The 11,779-nt window shown below is 33.0% G+C and overlaps 1 long non-coding RNA gene across 1 annotated transcript; it reads right to left on the bottom strand.

Annotated features, from left to right (window-relative positions):
- Window positions 1-1,349: 1,349 nt before the first annotated feature.
- Window positions 1,350-9,532, bottom strand: LOC127706279 (uncharacterized). Its single transcript, XR_007984353.1, has 2 exons — window positions 9,408-9,532; window positions 1,350-2,083 (listed from the first exon to the last, which is right to left on the bottom strand). It is a non-coding gene; the product is annotated as an uncharacterized LOC127706279 (long non-coding RNA).
- Window positions 9,533-11,779: the final 2,247 nt, after the last annotated feature.

The raw sequence follows: 11,779 nt of genomic DNA, 5'->3' as shown, positions 1-11,779 counted from the left end.
TGCCTTCTCAGTTGGTTGTAGCATAGCACATACTGTATGGTACGGTAACTCGTGATTTATTTAACCTTGGACAATTACATCTCTGTTTGGAAGAATCTTGATGGTCTTTCCTTCTGCTGATTTTACAAGTCCCAATCTGCTTGACCTCTTCTGCAACTCCTTCTCTCTCAATAGCAAACATAGAAAGGTCAGGTACCAGGTGGTGTGTAGGTTGGCATCTTGAAGGAACCTTGAGCCAAAACATAACTTGACATCTTCTATAACTTCCTTTAATATGTTAGTACCAAGCAGTAGTGGAACCTCTCTGTTATAATTGCTGTCCGGTACAACAACAAAATAAAAGAAAGGTGAGTACAACCAGTTGTTGCTGCTCCTGGTATTTCAATACTAGCTGTGATGTATCCTAAGTATGGAATATCTTGTCCATCAGCACATTCTATCATGAGTATCTGGTCCAATGGCTGAATAATCTGATCTTGAAGATACTTGTTGTAAAATATCTCGCTAAGTGTACGAACAGTTGATCCTGTATCAAGTAAAGCAGATGCTGCAATATCGTTGATCTTCACTGAAACTTCATTAGGACTTCCAAGTAAACCAGGCAATCTTTAGATGACTGTTGTTCATAAGAGGCATGAGTACGGTCTTCAGCACCATTCTGTTGAAAATTGTATGCCTTGCAAGAATGATGAGTATAACTCGGCATCCTATAGCTGTATGAAATTCAGTTTCACATATGTAGCATATGACAGGCTTCTTCCTAGTGTCAAAAGGTATGTATGGCTCATGTGTTAATTCCTGATCCTGTGCTATATCCTGTTCTTGGTCGTACCAGTACGGTATCCTCTTTCTACGTGATTGTCTACGTCTCTTTTTATGTTTTTGGTTAAATATATTGAGATCTTCTTCATATCTATCAAGGACGTGTCCAAGTCGTAACAACTCCTGCTTAATACCCGAAATCGACATACTAATCCAACTAAATGTGAAAGTAAAAATATCAAACAAAAGTCTGAATGAAAATGAAATAATCTGTAATAAATCTAATGTTCTATTCAGAACTTTTAGAATTCAAATAAAGTATCTAAATAAATCAGATATAAATCTGCAAAAGACAATAAGAATCAGTGCAAAGTGAAATAAATCAATAAAGTATGACTAAATAATAGTAAGGATCTGAATTAAAAAGTAAGTATGTGAAAATAATCAAAGCAAATGATAGCACGACATCGTGAAGATGTAGCGACCTTAAAAAGTATGTCGCCTGTTGATCAAGAATTTCTGACAGTTCTTTTGAAGATTTATGAACATATTGATGTATTCCATTGAAAAAAAAACAGAGACGTCAATGCACGTATTGATTATTTCAATTATAAAAAATAAGTATGAATAAAATTTGCTATTATTAATTTTGTTATCTATATACCGTTTTTTTAGAACAAGACATTTTTCTTGTATGTTCTTTTATGTTTTTTTTTTATTATTCCACACATAGAAATTAAAAACTGAGGCTAAAGGATAAGATCTGAAAAAATCTTTCAATCCCGCCACACATTCAAGTGGTTGTCCCATGTCAAATTATAGTGTGTTTCTTTTTTTTTAAGGACAACTATGATCACAAAATTAGAACAAAAAAAATCACTTCTCAAATGAAAGATGCATTTAGGTAAAAATACAAAACCAAACCAAAAACTGTTGTTCCTTAAAAACAAATTACTAGTAGTCAGATAGCATGGAGTAACGGATTCACTGCAAAAAAAGCTATATATTTTTTGATAAAAACTCTTACATAATTATTCTCAAAACAGTTGACAACTAGTTTGACAACAAACTCAAATCTGATATTAAGTGTTGTCTTAGCATACAAAGTACTTGACCCCTGACAGCAATAAATCTCCAGGGTACAAGTAAATGTCTCTGCCATTTTGTGAAACATTTTTCACATCTGAATCTTTCAGAAATACTGCAATACAGCAATCCAATTTTCCTGCCATCAATTTTTGCTTCGCTAAATTACCGAAGTTGTTCATTGCTATGTCTTCTTTTGATTTAAAATCAAGTGACCATTTCGTGAAATAACTACCTGAAATTCAAAATGTAACTGATTGGTGATAAATATTTTATTTCTATATTTAGTTATTTTCTTTACAAAACAAACAAAATATACTTTATTGTGATATAAATTTTAAATGATTGTGTAAATCAAAGAGAAAAAAAAATAAGGTAAATAAATTCCTCAACAATAATATTTGACATATATATTAAGGTGGTACCTAACACTACAGGGAGATAACTCTGTAAAAATCAGCTAAACGTTTTAATTACGTTGTATTGTTAAGGAAATATTAAGCTTCTCAATGATCAAAATTAGTGTTTGTCAAACAGCTATATAACCAAAGAAATTTTTCTGATAAAGTGGTTGGTTCAAATTTTTTGAAATTTTTATATTTTTGTCAAAGGGTCAAAGTAAACATTTTGTCAAAATTTTATGAAAATTAAACGAGCCAAATTAATATTAGTCAAGGTGTTGGGTACCACCTTAAACAGTACATTTCATAATTACTACTTTATTAAGTTTCAAATTGATGTGTACAAAACTGGGATGGACGTATGGACGCATAAACAGGCAAACATAACACATGTGCTACAACATAGTAGGCTAGGCATGACAGTAAGACAGGTTTGGGCTTGAGAGTTCCTGATGAAGGTATTGTCGGACGCTCGAATTCAATTAAATGTTTCATTTACTAGATGTAGTTATACTATCACATCAACCTCTTTATTAAAAACATCTTGTAGCAAAATATCGGTAATGCTGTTACACATGTGTTACAAGTATTTTTACAACATATATTGAAAAAGAGTTTTTTTTTAACATTTCTTCAGCACAAGAAGCTTGAATGCTTGAGCAAAAAAACACAACCAAAAATTAAAAAAAATAACTCTGATCTCTGATAGTCGACCAGCGATCGTATTGTCATCATGAGGATATTATTTGAGATATGTTTTTGAATGGAATAAAACATAATCACAGTGTGGGAGCAGAACTATTAGGTTTACTGGTGTTATTGTCCAGAGTCTGTCAAACTGGGTTAAAACATTGTGAACAATGATTTTCAAACTTTTACTATATTAAGTTTCTGCTTCAGGAACTGGTAACACATTTGTTTTACCAATCAATATTGTAAGACAACAGCGATTAAAACTGTCAAATGTATTTCTAACACACATTACTTTCACAGTTGAAACATCTTGTATTTGATCCCCAACAGTACCACAATATAAATAATCTTGGATGTACGTGTCTTCGAGAAAATAAAGGTTTTGAAAGGATGAATTGAAACAGTCCAATTTTCGGCCAAGATCATCAGTTAGAACTAGAAACAGTCTCATAATCTTCTTCAGCAATGGCATACACAGTTTTATTATTTTTGCATTTGCATTGTGTTATAGATCAAATTTATTCGTTCTGTGTATGTTCACTTGTTTTTGTCAATATGTCTTTTGATTGAGTTTAGCCATTGCAATTGATATTTTATAGTGTGTGTTTCTGTGTTGTGATGTTACACTATTGCATTGTTTCAGGGTAGGGTAAAAAAGGTTTGCGCCTATTAAAACGTTTAAACCCGCTGCATGTGTATGCACCTATCCTAAGTCAGGAACCTGATGTTGGGTGGTTGTCGTTTGTAGATGTGGTTCATAAGTGTTTTCCGTTTCTCGTTTTTATATAGATTAGTCCATTGGTTTTCCGGTTTGAATGGCATTAAACTAGTCTATTTTGGGGCCCCTTTAATCACCTGATTTAAAACCAAAGTGAAATTTCCCTGATCATGACAGCTCTACAAGCACCATAAAAACAGGATAAGCATGGGGAAGTTTATATATGTCTCTCATATAAAATTCTCAAACATTTTGCGCTAGATTTTTCTATTGATGATCTATACGTACAAAGGAAGTGTGTTCACCAGTAAAGGACCAAATTGGGAAATGATCGTGACAACAATTTTCAAGTTATGGCTAAGAGTTTCAAATCAAGTTTTATGAGTTACACCAACATACCACTTTAAAAGTACGATAGTAAATTGACATTTTTGATATATTGTTGTTATTATTGGTTTTGGTAGACGGCTTACTTATATAGTAATTACGCCTTAAATTCATATAACATAAATATTATGTTTATACGCTCATTTCTTAATTTGTTTTTAGTATTTCATTTTGGCCAAATTTTCCCGCCAAATTTTCAATGGCTTATATCTCTAAAACAAGCACACGGACCCTTTATGTTATTTTTGCTTTTTTAGTTCCTTCATTTATTTACTATCAACTTATAACAATCTTTTTTAAAAAACACCTTGTTATTTTAAAACATAGTAACGGAATCCCTGACTTAACAACTTTGCATTGATACATGCATTTCGTCTTTAATGCCACGGACATAGCAAACGAATTAGGAGTATAAAAACAACGGAAAATTAGGCAATTAGAAAACTAAGGTCCAAAAAATTAAAATAAACAATAGGTAACAAAAAATCGTCCCTCTTTGTAAATTGTGGAATAGAGTTTTCCGTGTGAAACTGAAATGTCTTAATGTTTAAATGTAGCTAGGCTACGCAATGAAAATGAAAACTGAAGATACGCATTAATTAATAAAAAAAAAAAGATATTTGCACACCCTTGGAGCATTTAGGAATCTTAACTGAATTGGAAAATTACATTTTTGTAGAACATTCTGAGCCTAAAGTTTGCATGTTCAGTTATAAACAATCTTCCTACAGTACAACAGCCTTGAAGTTCTCCTTCCTTGTCTGACAAAATTGAAGAACGGTGTTTACAGGCACTTTTTTAAGTTTGTATAATTAAACTGGGAATGGTTTGGAATGCCGAAACAGACAATATAGGTCTTAATAAATAGAAACAATATGTCCTTAGATGCCTTTATCATAATTCATAGGTCACTTTTTATGTGAAAAAGTTCCATTGTGGCGTCTCTTAAAATATCAACAATCTTCACTATCGGTTTGGTAATTAATTAAGCTGCCGTACGTTTTAATCTGGATCAATATATAACTATAAGTGAACAAGGACATACCCCATATACTCTGTTGTTTTTTTTTATTATACAAGGAAAAACAAATGCAATGGATTTAATTCATGATTTTGATAATTACAATAACATATATAAACGGTACCTATTTCTCTGCACCAGTTACGCATTTCGCATTTCGACAACGAATGTCTCTTCAGTGATGCTCGAGGCCAAAATATTTGAAAATCAAAAGCTTATTAAAACATGAAGAGCTATAAACCAATAAGAACAAAAAAGTATTTCCAAAGCTGGGCAAGGAATCAGAGCTTTGCATGAGGGAGATACAATTCTTGATTTTAAAGAATTACCTCAATTTTGTAAAAGCAAAGGAGAAGGTCTGGTAAGGGCTAATTTCGGGCAAAAATTCGAAACACATCTGATGAAAGATTTTTGACATTTTTTAAACACTTAAGTAACTTCTTCATTCGATTCAATTGGTTATTGTAAAAGATTTTGACTGACTTGATCATTAAAAACGCTCAAATTCAAGCTTAAATATGAAACATCTTTCAAATATACCATTTAACGTCACTTTTCAGATCATTTTTGTCTAAAATGGAAGTTGCCGCATTCGTGTTCACTCTCAACATTTATATATTTAGGACTCAAATCTATGGTGGGTTCCAGATACATGGCAAATTCCTGCAAATTCCTTATCTATGGTATATATGATGTCACAAACGCCAAACAAATCACAAATCTATGGCAGTTTTTTGTTTTCTCCAAATCTATGGCAGATTTGGATATTACGTATTTTTCGGTCACAATTAAATAACGTCATATAACGTCGAAGCTGCCGCTGACGACGACGGTTTTGTTATACAGAAGGAAAAGAAAAAGTTAGAAAAGCTAGTTTGCAAGTATCCTAATCAATAAATAAAGTGTGTTTGTTTCTACCCTTGTTTTCTTCTTCTCGTGTTGCTGGTGTTGCCCTCACCCTTTATTGTACGAGCTTTTACTGTGCTTTTGATTTGCTTTTTGCTGTTTTTATGTTATTTTTTTTTATCCCTATGATCTCTTTAATTTTCTGTTAGAAGTTACACAACATAAAGTAATTTGCCAGCTATATAACAGTGACTACCTGTTCTATTGTAGCAAATAATCTTTCTTGAGATTTGGAAAAAATAATTATGTCATAGATTTCTAATATATATTAATAATTTTTTCCGCTATGAATTTGTCGAATAACTGTACTGTTGGAGAAATAAAGACTTCTTATTAGAAAGTCACGTGTTTGAGGTAAGCCATTATTCATGATCATTACAGGTCTTACATCGTCATCAGTCAAAAATGATTTAGTACATTATTTTACGCTCAAATAGAAATTAGTTAAACATTCAAACTGCTTTTTGTGTTGTGAAGGGACTTTGTTAAATGATGGGTCAGACAGGTACCATGCACAGAGTAAGATACTTATTCTTCCGGGGCACATGATTTCAACCCTTATGGTTATGCTTCCTAGTAATAATGCTTATCCGTTTTTCTTATACTGGATTTTGCTTAAAAGCAGCTCTTTCGCACATTTCGACATCGAAATCATTTGTCAGATATGTACCGAATGGTCTGATCGTTGCAGAAAATCTGTCATCTATACTATTAAATGAGAAGACCTCATTTTGTGTGTCGCTTCTCTTCCTTCCACAATGAATTAATCACCATGCCTCTGTGTTATATATGTAACATACATAGTCGCATTTGTCACCCTCGCTTATGATTATTCCGTTTGGGTTATTTTGGGAGGAAAACGAAAATAAAGGCGTCCGGATATTGTTTCCGTCATCGGACGGACTATTAAGTCATAGACAAGACTTCCGTTTAGGTCTGTTTAAAATCTTTAAAATTGCACATAATTTCCATAGGTACTTGGGGACAGGACAATTATTTTTGTATACTATGAACATACATATACTATCAATAAAGTGTATTTGCTATTTACTATCAATTTCAAGTTTACTATTCACTTCGGTCACTGATATATTCTATATAATATATCAGTGACCGCCGTAAACTTGGAATTGATAGTAAATAGAAAATACACTTTATTTATAGTATATGTATGTTCATAGTATACAGAAAAACGCGAAAATAATTGAAATTAATAGAAAACAAAAAATAACGGATTTTGGAAAAAAGGGGAAGGGTTAAAAAAAATTGCCTGTCAAATAGCAAATACACTTTATTTATAGTATATGTATGTTCATAGTATACAGAAAAACGCGAAAATAATTGAAATTAATAGAAAACAAAAAATAACGGATTTTGGTAAAAAAAGGGGGAGGGCAAAAAAAATTGTCCTGTCCCCAAGTACATTTGACTTTTGATACCTTTCTTGAAATTCTCCAGTTATAAAAACTTTTACAAAAATTCATCCAACAACAGTTTACATACTTTCAACCACGCTATAAATGCCCGCGATTTCGCGGGTGTATCTATTCTATACTATGTAATGAGAAGACCTCATTTTGTGTGTCGCTTCTCTTCCTTCCACACTAAATTAATCATTATGCCTCTGTGTCCTATATGTACCATGCATAGTCGCATTTGGCATCTTCGCTTATGATTATTCAGTTTGGGTTATTTTGGGAGGAAAACGAAAATAAAGACGTCCGGATATTGTTTAAGTCATAGACAAGACTTCCGTTTAGGACTGTTTAAAATTGCACATAATTTTCATAAGTACTTGGGGGACAGGACAATTATTTTCACGTTTTTCTGTATACTACGATCATACATATACTATGAATAAAGTGTATTTGCTATTTACTACCAATTCCAAGTTTACTATCCACGGCGGTCACTGATATATTATATAGAGAGTCTCTATATAATATATCAGTGACTGTCGTGGATAGTAAACTTGGAATTAATAGAGTCTCTATATAATATATCAGCGACTGTCGTGGATAGTAAACTTGGAGTTGATAATAAATAGCAAATACACTTTATTTTTAGTATATGTATGTTCATAGTATGCAAAAAAAAAAAACAGAAACCAAAACATAACGGACTGGGAAAAGGGGGAGGGCTAAAAAAAATTGTCCTGTCACCATGATACCCGCAGGCTAAGACTTTTGATACCTTTCCTGAAATTCCTCAGTCATAAAATCTTTTACGAAAATTCATCCTACAACAGTTCACATACTTTCAACCACGCACTAAATGCCTGCGATTTCGCGGGTGTGTTCTAGTAGATTTGAAAACTTGAAATCCGACATAGATTAGGAAACTAAAAAGATTGCCATAGATTAGGAAACTAAAAAGTTACCATAGATTAGGATTCTAAAAAATCTGCCATAGATTGGGGATGGCATGACGTCATATTAACCATAGATTAGGAATCTGCCATAGATCTGGAACCCACCATAGATTTGAGTCCTACATATATATTATGTATTATCATTAAATACAACATATATTTAAATATTAAGAATGAACACAAGTGCGGCCACTTCCGTTTTAGACAAAAACCGTCTTAAAATTAGCACAAATGTTTAAATTGTGAAGATATCGGTATTTTTGCATGAAATAATGATGCTTGTATCTAATGCATGTCCATTGTATTATCAAAAACAGCCCATATTTATGTAACAAAAGCACGTTACTTTCCAATAAATAAGTAAAAGTTAACAACTTAACAACTTTGTAAAAACGCTATATTTTGAGGCCAGAAAGAGGTCTTACCGGGCCCGGGCCTACTCCTTTTAATAACACAAAATCCGTATTTTCATGTCAGTACCGAAATACTGGCTACTGGGCCGGTGATACCCTCAGGGAATATTAGTCCACCAGCAGAGGCATCGACCCAGTGGTAGCAATAACATAAACGGTACCAATTTTTCTGCACCAGATGCGCATTTCAACAACCAATGTCTCTTCAGGGATGCTCGAGGCCAAAATCGATTGGAAAGCAACTCTGGAAGTGGTTTTACGGTCAATAATATTTTTAAACACTAAGCAAACGATTTTATTACAACTTTTACAGGGACAACTGCTATAAATATTTTAGAAAGTTAAGACTTAATATAAATAAATAGTCTATAGGAATTATTTTTGCACTTTAAATCATTTGTGTCTGACAAAAGACAATTTTTACACAAATAGCGTTTTCATCATTTGTTTGGTTAATATTATATATTTCTGTAAAATGATGTCATTAGCAGAAGTTGAAACAGCAACTAAATATAGTAAACGTTTGTTATTGTCAGTCCAATATCGCCTTATGACAACTCTTGAATAATCCAAACAAAAATGAAACGTACACTGCCGTTTCCAAACTGTTATACTTAGAACAAAGAATTCTTTAAATTATTGTACCTACCTATGCCAAATAATGCATCTTTTATAGTGTCTATAGATGCTCGAATGATACGGCTGCTTAATATTTTTTCCTTTGAATCTTTATCCGTGTAGTGAAAATACCATGATCCGTCTGAAAAAAATTCCAGAAAATCAGAAGAAATATATAAAAATTATAACTCCGAATTAGGAAAGATATGTCTGCTAATAATGAACGTTTTAATAAAATCATAAAAATGACAGATATAATGATTCATTAATTTGTTATTGCATTATCAAGTGATTTAAAGTGTTTATTTATCTATTATAATTTAAATCATATGAGGCATAACAGAAAAAAAATGTTTCTCTCTGAATGTCATAGTTTTCATAATGATAGGCAAAAATGAAAAAAAAAGTATCATTTATGGACCACAACTACTATGAGAATTTGTCTAACAGTTTTGACATATGTGGACAATTGGTAGAGCTCATTATTCTGAACATAATTGTTCCATTCAGATTTTCTCTATTTATAACGGTTCACAAAATAATAGACAAAACTTGCATTTTACCCCTATGTTCTATTTTTAACCATGTCAGCCATGTTGGTTGGTAAGCGGGGTCATCTGACACATTTTTAAAACTAGATACCGTAATGATGATTGTTGCCAAGTTTGGTTAAATTTGTCTCAGTAGTTTCAACGAAGATTTTTGTAAAAGATTACAAAATTTTACAAAAAATTGTTAAAATTGATTATGAGGGCAATAACTCCTAAAGGGGTCAATGGACCATTTTGGTCATGTTGACTTATTTGTAGATCTCACTTTGCTGATAAATATTGCTGTTACAGTTTATCTCTATCTTTTATAATAGATAATAACCAAAAACTGCAAAGTTTCCTTAAAATTACCAATTCTCGGGCAGCAACCCATCAACAGATTGTCTGATGCATCTGAAAATTTCAGGGCAGATAGATCTTGACCTGATGAACATTTTTATCCCTGTCAGTTTTGCTGTAAATGCTTTATTAGTTTCAGAGATATTAGCCAAAAAAAATCATTTTTCCTCCATGTACTATTTTTAGCCATGGCGGCCATCTTGGTTGATGGACAGGCTCATCGGATACATTTTTTAAACTAAATACCCTCAGAATGATTAAGTCAAAGTTTGGTTCAATTTTGCCCAGTAGTTTCAGAGGAGAAAATTTTGGTAAAAACTTGCAAACATTTACCAAAAATTTACTTTAAATAGGGATGTCAACGAGTACTCGAGTACTCCAGTATCGCTCGGTAGTATCGATTATGAAAATGATACTCGACTACTCGGTTTCCTGTTAGAATGTTGTTGCTTTCTTAAGTATAGAAAAAAACATTTTTATTGAGGCACCTCCCGGGACATTATATGTTATTTAAAAATAATAAAAGTTAACGATTCGAATGTTTGCGTTTAACTGTCATTTAAATTCCTCAACACAGAGGTACATGTATATGTAGGATATATGAACAAGAGTATGTTTCCCAGGCTGACACTTTTAGCTAATCTTAGTCACTTCCCCCACCTCTGTACCGTCAGAGCATATATTTTCATCAGCAGGACTGTTAGTTACCTAACAAATTTGAGAAATCGCTACGTACCAGAAAAGTTGACAAGATAATATTTTTAGATAAGAACAAATTCGTTGCACCCTGTATCGACCCTCAGAAAATGATTAATGCCATCAGTAAGTTATAATTATCACCCCTTTGTTGATCATTACATGTGTTTTTTTGCGGTTTCCAAATACTAGTACTGTTGTTTGAGTAATAATTTTTCTATAGATATTAGTTAATTACTTGATTAGATTATTACCGTTTTCATAATTAGTACATGTAGTAAATGAGCTTTTAATTATGGCATACAATTCCTTGGACTGTTATTGATTGTTGGTGTTTTAACGCCACTTTTAAGCGCCACATTTTGGCTATTTCGTGGCGGCCAGTTTTTATTGGTGGAGGAAGCCTGAGTGCCCGGAGAAAACCACCGACCTTCGATAGGAAAACTGACAATCCTAGTCAATTAAGATTGGAGTCGAGTGCACCCGCACGAGCGGGGTTCGAACTCACAACCTCAGTGTTGACTGGCTAGTGATTACAGTAGTAACTACTTAGACCACTCGGCCACCGAGGCCCCAGTTAACGGACGACGACGGACGACGGACGCCAAGTGATGTGAAATGTCACTTGGTCCTTTTGGGCCAGGTGAGCTAAAAATGTGACGAATATCATTATCCCTCAAATATAATTGCCCACGTCATTTAGCCATTAGCGACACACATCTGTGGGTATATCAGGATCTATAGATGAGTACACAGAGATTCAGTTTATATTTTTGCCACAGTGAGTAAATTTCCTCGTGGGGTTCTTGATTATGTG

Source organism: Mytilus californianus, unplaced genomic scaffold, assembly GCF_021869535.1.
Source record: "Mytilus californianus isolate M0D057914Y unplaced genomic scaffold, xbMytCali1.0.p SCAF_6, whole genome shotgun sequence".
NCBI lineage: Eukaryota > Metazoa > Mollusca > Bivalvia > Mytilida > Mytilidae > Mytilus > Mytilus californianus.
This window is presented reverse-complemented; position numbering and strand designations above follow the sequence as displayed.